This window comes from Parasteatoda tepidariorum, chromosome 9 (assembly GCF_043381705.1).
Source record: "Parasteatoda tepidariorum isolate YZ-2023 chromosome 9, CAS_Ptep_4.0, whole genome shotgun sequence".
Lineage (NCBI taxonomy): Eukaryota > Metazoa > Arthropoda > Arachnida > Araneae > Theridiidae > Parasteatoda > Parasteatoda tepidariorum.
The window spans coordinates 46,085,563-46,093,198 of record NC_092212.1 but is presented as its reverse complement, the minus strand read 5'-3'; the positions used below and the strand labels follow the sequence as shown (position 1 = coordinate 46,093,198).

General features: G+C 28.9%; 1 protein-coding gene across 1 annotated transcript in view; it reads left to right on the top strand.

Annotated features, from left to right (window-relative positions):
* Window positions 1-550: 550 nt before the first annotated feature.
* The window catches only part of LOC122271263 (uncharacterized), a 21,577-nt gene continuing 14,491 nt past the window's right edge, over window positions 551-7,636 (top strand). Inside the window, exon 1 of the mRNA XM_043051945.2 lies at window positions 551-681. The gene's annotated coding sequence lies outside the window, so the exon portion shown is untranslated. The remainder of the gene's footprint in view (window positions 682-7,636) is intronic.

The window sequence follows — 7,636 nt, the reverse complement described above, 5'->3', positions numbered from 1 at the left end:
ATACTACAAAAATCAAATTCTGGAATTGAAAAAACAGTATTTCGATTCTAGATAACGAGATTAAAATCAATAACGTCAATTTCTAATTAAAACCTAAACAAAACTTGCTTAAAATGAAAATAATAATCGTTTATTGTCAAATTAATGTATAATTTCATAGCTAAATTTTTGTTTGCGTATTTTGTTCTGCAAATTTTTGTTTGCAAAGTTCAAAAATTGTAGTTCAATAAATGCTGTTGTTTTGAATTTTCATTTACTTTCAAAAATTAGGAGCTGGCTTTTCTTTTTAATTGAAATTTCTAATATTATGCTTATTTAATGTTTACGACAGAGCAAACGAAAACAAACTTTTATCCTCAAAAGGGATAAAGCATGCATTGTGCTATGAAGACTTAAGAAGAAAAATATGTAATTTCCGTTTTGGTTTCGTTTTTTTTAAACAATATTTTATTCAATTAATCACTTGACCTTGATACACACAAATACCGGGGAAATTCCCCCACTCAGACTTTGTAGACGCTTTACTATCCATTCTCGACGATTCCTGAAGTTTGCTTGGTGAAATTTTTCTTAATAAACGAAGGCCAGATATCAAATTTCTTTTCAGATATCAAAATTGTTAAATAGTAGATTCCTTAATTGTCGCTAATCTTGGAATTTAAAGGATCAGATGTCGTTTATGTGAGTATCTTATTTGTAAACTAAACATGGAAAGTAATTTAGTTCTTTCGTTGTTATCATGTAATTTTTTTCGATCACATTTTTTAAATGACAGAAATTAACTTACTAAGATTTTGCTATAAAATAGCGCTATAGTTATATAACTTGAAATGTTGAAGTATTATAGACTAGAGTGTCTAATTATTCGCTGCTTGTTATTCGTATTTAGTTTACAGTTCTTTATAATATCTATAGCCCATTTACTATATTATCAAGTGTAGTATATTATGAAATTATTGATATGCCAGATATACAAATTATATTTAAAAAGCCACTTACTGGGTATCCGCGCCCCTGGAAAGTCGAAAAATCATGGAAAGTTATGAATTTCAGTATTGAACAAAATTTGTCATGATTTTAACTATTTTTTTTAAAAAATCATGGAAAGTCATGGATTTAGATTGCCGAAAAATCTAATTTTTTTAAATGGAATCCCCCCTCAATTTATCTTGTTCCGAATTGATAGCAAAATCATCACTCACAGTTTTATTTTATTAAAATATAAAATGTATTTATCAGGTTCTTTAAAAATAATGGTGTTCTTTCAAAAAATTAAAGAAAATACATAATTTCTAGAGCGAATTATCTTTTAAACTTCTGTGATTTAAGAATTTTTATTATTTATTTTTTTATTATTTCATTAATTTAAAATTCTAGCTGAAGCAAACCAGTCATTGGCAATTTTTTTTTATTCCGAAATGAAAACAGAAGAATCAGGAGTATTTCTTTTCTTTCTGATTAACAAGAAAAGTATCTTTAGAATAAAATTCTGTAGAAAAAAAGAAAAAAAATTATTTGCTTTTGTATTTTTTCCAGCTATTTTATTGTTTCTATTGTTCTCTTTCTTTACTCTATTTTTTAAATTTAATATCTATAAATATGAAGATGCATATCAGTTTTGGTTTTGCCTATTATTTCAATTAATGTTATTATAATGATTTTTTTAATTTATTATTGTGTTTTTGTCGGAGAAAATAGTAACTTCATTAAATCATGAAAAATTCTTGGAATTAGTCATGGAAAATCATGAAAAGTCATGAATTTGAAAATCTAAAATGTAGCAGATACCCAGCAGCCCAGCACTTACTAAATTGCAATAATCTAATAAAGTCGCAGTAATATAGTTTAAGATACTCGACTGGGTGACAAGCAGCAATTTCGACGAAAATTTCGATTTTTTTTTCATTGCCTATATTTGAACTTTTGTTCATTAGAACTTATGCTCACCGATCTTAAGAATCAAAGTTGCAGTTTTTCGCATGCTGACAAACGCAACGGAATGTCAATTACATACTTAAAATGCATATTCAGAAAAACGTTGATTATGACAAAATATCTTTACGCATATTACAAAAGAAAAGTTTAATATGAAATTCCTGCGAAACTTTGTGTGTGGATGTTGTATAAAGATAGTTATGTTTTGAACTAAAAGCTAAGATTTATGTGTGGATTAATTTTTTGTATCATGCTTAAAGTAAGAGTGTTTTTGGCCGGGATAACCTGGTTCGCAGAGTGCTGGCTCACGTTTGTGAGAACGGGAGTTTGAATCCAGCCTGCCGAAGTAGTAAATGGTGATTGGCGCACGTTAAATCTCTCGTGTCACTAAGTCCTCCATGTTCCCAAAGGAAATCAGTACCTTAAGGGTACTGAAATGGAGATTGATTGTTCTCTGGTTCAGGTCAAAATTACAATCTGTGAAAGAATGAATGGGCCTGCCCTATTAACGGGTGTGACGTATGGGTGTGGCAAAAGTTGATTTCTTGGCCAGAGATGGCGCCACTGGAAAACAAGAGCAATCGCACTCCCTTCTGTCTCAATGGCCGATGACAATAACAACAGTAAGAATGTTAAGAAATTTTTATCAAAATAGAAAAACAGTATTGAACAATATATTTAGTTGTATTTCATTGTATATTTGAATTTTTTTTTTAAATATTATTTCACGACGCAAGTAATCATTTTATTATCAAAAAAGAAAATGAAACAGTACTGAACAATATATTTAGTTGTATTTCATTGCACATTTGAATTTTTTTTTAAATATTATTTCGCGACGCAAGTAATCATTTTATTATCAAAAAAGAAAAAGAAACAGTACTGAACAATATATTTAGTTGTATTTCATTGCACATTTGAATTTTTTTTTAAATATTATTTCATGACGCAAATAATCATTTTATTATCAAAAAAGAAAAAACACAGTACTGAACAATATATTTAGTTGTATTTCATGGCATATTTGAATTTTTTTTTAAATATTATTTCACGACGCAAGTAATCATATTATTGATCTAGTAAAAAATCATTTTGATATTCATGCATTATAATTTGTTGTAGACCTGTTGGCTTGAGATAAAAAAAACTTATAGATTTTGTGCCCAAACTTGCCTCAATTTTGAAAAAATAATTTATGAATTTTTAAAGTTTACTCTAGATTTATAATTTTAAGACTCCTGCTTACCAAAAAAAAGGTAAATTTTAATTTAAGTTATTTTCAAACAAAAATTTTTGCCTTACCCAGTCTGATACCTTATAATTAATTAACAAATTTTATTTACGTTTCAAAAAAATATAAACCTTATATAGACATTTTGTAAATATTGTGTATGTTTTATGTAAAAAAAATTACTTTTGTCTAAGATATTGCTCCTGATTAGGACTGGACGATATAAGAAGTTTTATATCGTCCGAAATTTTATGATGCATCGTCAGTTTTGCATCGCGTTATAGTATTTTTGAAATTCATTTACTTGTAAGGCGCAGAAAGTCAGATTTCTATCAAAACTTCATACTCAGATTGATTTAAATCAATTTATGAATTTGATGTACATGTTTTGCTTAAGAAAGATATTAATGTTATATTTTCTAAAAATGATCGCGCAAATAACGATAGATTTCTTAGTTTAAAGATAAATAATAAAAAAATAAATAAAATTGAAATTNCTCCCTGGTTATTTCAGTTTCCGTTTTTAAAAGCGCTATATGTTGAGCCATCTTAGCTAGATTTGGCATGTGACATTTTTAGCGGCAATCATTGGCCTATTTTCTAGCGTTGCCATTCGCGGAGTTGTAATGAGGCTTTTTTTTATCGCCGTGTAAGAGAAATATATATATAGATTAAGTTGGTTAAAAATTATTTGCATGTTTAAAACAAAGTGCTAAATAAATTAAACATAAAAAACACTTTTAAAACACTATTTTTTTATCATTATTATTTAACATAAATAATAAAGTTAAATTGAATAATTACCAAATTCTGAACGATAAAACAGAGTAAGATTTAATTTCTTAAAAATAAAAGCAAAGGAATTATGATATTCGATAATATATTCAACTGACAATATTGAAAGAAAATTAAAAAATACGATTATACTCTTGAATAAAACGAAGTGCTAAATGATTTTAAAAAAAGAAGTCGCAATCGCAAACAGTACTAATTTTTTTGAATAAACAAAGTTGATTGACTTACGTCCAAATCCAAAAGAGGAAAAATAAGTTTTGTTATAATTTTATTTATACAAATGAAAACAACTAAAGATTTATAAATTTAAAATCAGTAATAAAAACCCATTAAATTATTATTTTATCCAAAAAGTTTTTAATAAACTAAAATAAAGTAAAAAATAGTCTAACAAATTTAAGTACTTTTTAATTTAATTCTTTATGTCCACCTTAAATTAGATTTCCGTTTGTAATAAATTCAATAATGTAAAATAATACTTAAACATATATTATCAAAATTAATCTTCACATTTAAATATAAAAAAGAAAGTTTTGTTTAAAAAAAAAATTTACCTAATTAATTAAGAAACAAGCGATCACAAAGTCAGTCCCACTGAAAATAATCTGCAAGAAACGATATCAAGTCGCAACGAGAGGAAAAAAAAACTAAGAGGTGCAGAAACGAACATGCGAGATCACGTTATATGTTCTCAAAACTGATTCTGATTCTACCGCTCATCAATCAAGGCCGTTTCAATATAACGATACGTAACATCGTCTTCCCCAGCGCGAGTTGGCATCCTTGCGTGTCTTGTATCGCAATATCGTTCGTCTTCGTTACTCGACGGCTTAAATCAGATTTCTGATGCATCGCCTGGAACGAAAGTCGCTGTATCGGCCTGCCGATACAGGCGTTAAATCGATATGTCGCGATATATCGATTTATAGCCCAGTCCTACTCCTGATATTAAATTATTTGCTTTCTGAAAACACTAAATTATTGTACTTTCAAAACATTTGTTTTAAAACTATTATATTGCTTATGTTTTTGTCCCCACTTATTTTTTGGCAGAAAATAAGATTTTATTTAGAAATTTATAATCTATGAAAAGAATTGTTTTTTAAAAACATAAGAGTATCAATTTCTCTTAGAAACATAGAACAGTGTTCTGCATTAACATAAGGCGCTATTTAAACACGTCTACAAAATCCGGGGATATTCCCGTATTGTGATTTGCGCCAACTACCAACACTAAAGCGCCAAATGGGTTTCAAACTTGCAATTTTTTTTTAAAAAAAACCCGTATAGAGGTTTGCTAAGCGGTCGATTTCCAATTCAGTTGCTTTTAACGGTCGATGCCATGTCTCGATTGCATTTTCGATATTGATATTGATTTTCACGGGGATTTTAAATATACCGATATATTTCAAACAATATAGAAAATTCGAAACGTGTATTTAGGTATTTACTTTTTAAGGCAATAATTCTATTGAATTTTTGGCAGTTATTGCTATTGATTTCTCCATAGTTTTTTAATCTGTTATTTTTTATGCGATATTATTTATTGCAACAACCTAATCTCGAAACGAAACACGATTCAAGGAGTCCGATTCGCACGATTTCGTCGTCGGTCAATTTTTCGGCAATTGCTACTACGGATTATACTTCTTGATGATCTTTATCTTTGATTTTATTTACTGATGATCTTTATCTTTATTATGATCTTTAATTATTTTTTTTATCGTGATGATTATTTACACAATGCGAAGAAGGAAATAATTTGTGCCCCCCCCCCCCCAACAAAACGCGCGAATATCACCCATAATATCAGAATAAAAAATTATTACTTTTTTAGTTAAAAAAAATTATATATATTTTTTTCTTTTTGTAAACACTGCACTTTTGGTATTTTAAATTAGTAATATTTATGTTTGTTATCATTAAAAGTATCATGCAGAAAGATATTAGTACTAGAGAGTTTTGTCGCAGATAGCTCGAAAAAACTCTTGTCACAGGGCCATTGGTCTAAAGCTGAGTGGACTTCAAGCCAGAGCTGGGCGTCGATTACAGTAATCGATTGCAACTGTAGTTAATTACAGATAATTACTGCCATATAATCAATTACTTGTAATCACGATTACAGATAATTGCGATTACCAGTAATCATAATTTTTAATTGCAATCAGAGTTAGGCAAAAATGTAATCGATTACATTTTGCGATTACAGTAATGAATTACTTATAATTATGATTAAAAATTTTGATTTCAACTGTAATCGTGATTACGTATCCAATTACTTGTAATCGTGATTACAATATAATCAAAATATACTATTTCACGTAATCGTGATTACAAATAATCTTTATTACATTAAATTATGATTACAATTAATCAAAATATGCGTTTACAAGACTATTGTATAACAATATATGATTATATTTTACGGTAGATAGTATAATGTATCGTATAATGAGCACATTTTGCACGTATTTACATACAACGTATGTAGGAATGAATATAACTAAAATGTACGTACATATGTATTTATCTGCATATGTAGAGACATTTTAGTTACACACACGTATACATACACTTGCATTGCATGTATAAAATATATGTGCGTATTTATGTATCTAATAATTATGTATGTGCAAACAATGTAGACATGTACATTTGTAATCGATGAATATATGTATTTTTTGCTAACTTGTGTATGTAAAATCTATATCCATGTTTGTGTACGCATATATTTATAAGTACTTGTTGTTTGCACGAGCATACATACATTGTTTACATAATGTATGCCCTATGCATGTATCTACAATATATTTATATCTTATGCATCTAAGTACAATGCATGAATGACCTATACATGCCTGTTCAACACGGTGGCCACACACCTGGAAAACATGGAATTATTAGGTTTTACACTTTTATACTGGAAACATTTATAAACTGGAAAAATCAGGAAAATTTGGATAAAAACCTGGAAAAATCAGGGAATTTTAAAGAAAAGCTGAAAATTTTTTCTTTGATTTTTTTTAATTTTATTAATTTAAATTATTTATTACTTTTCTTAATTTAAATTATTTTACCATCTGTTATACCCACTATTTTTAAACGGACTTTGTGACCCGACTAATTTAGCTTGAACCAGTCACAATTACTCTTCAGCCGGCTGGGTTTGAACAACTCACACGTTCTCACAAACGTGAGTCCATCGCCCTGCCACCAATTTACCACCTGCCACCAATGCTATTCCAATTTTTTTTTCTATTTTGACAAACTGATTCAAAATATTTTAGTATTTTTAACTTTATAAAATTCTCAAAAAACTTGTTGGTCACAATTTAATAACAGTAGATCAGGGCTCGAAAAACCACCCGTCCGCCCGTCCTCGGCGGTCAAAAATTCCCCGCGGACAACGAATTTCTCGAATCCGACGTCCGCGCGGACGGCCATTTTCCCGTTAATGTTGGTGATACATTTTCAATTTTTGTTATCTTACAAGAGTCTAGCGCCTCACTTCTAAAATGACCCTCTAATCTAGAAATACAGCAACATACTGCGCATGGTGGAATTGATGTTTTCTCTGTCTGGAAGTACTGCAGCGGTAGAAAGAGGCTTTTTAGCAATGAACTTACAATAATTACAATGAATTACATTACGTACTGGTCTTAAACAAGAAGCGTT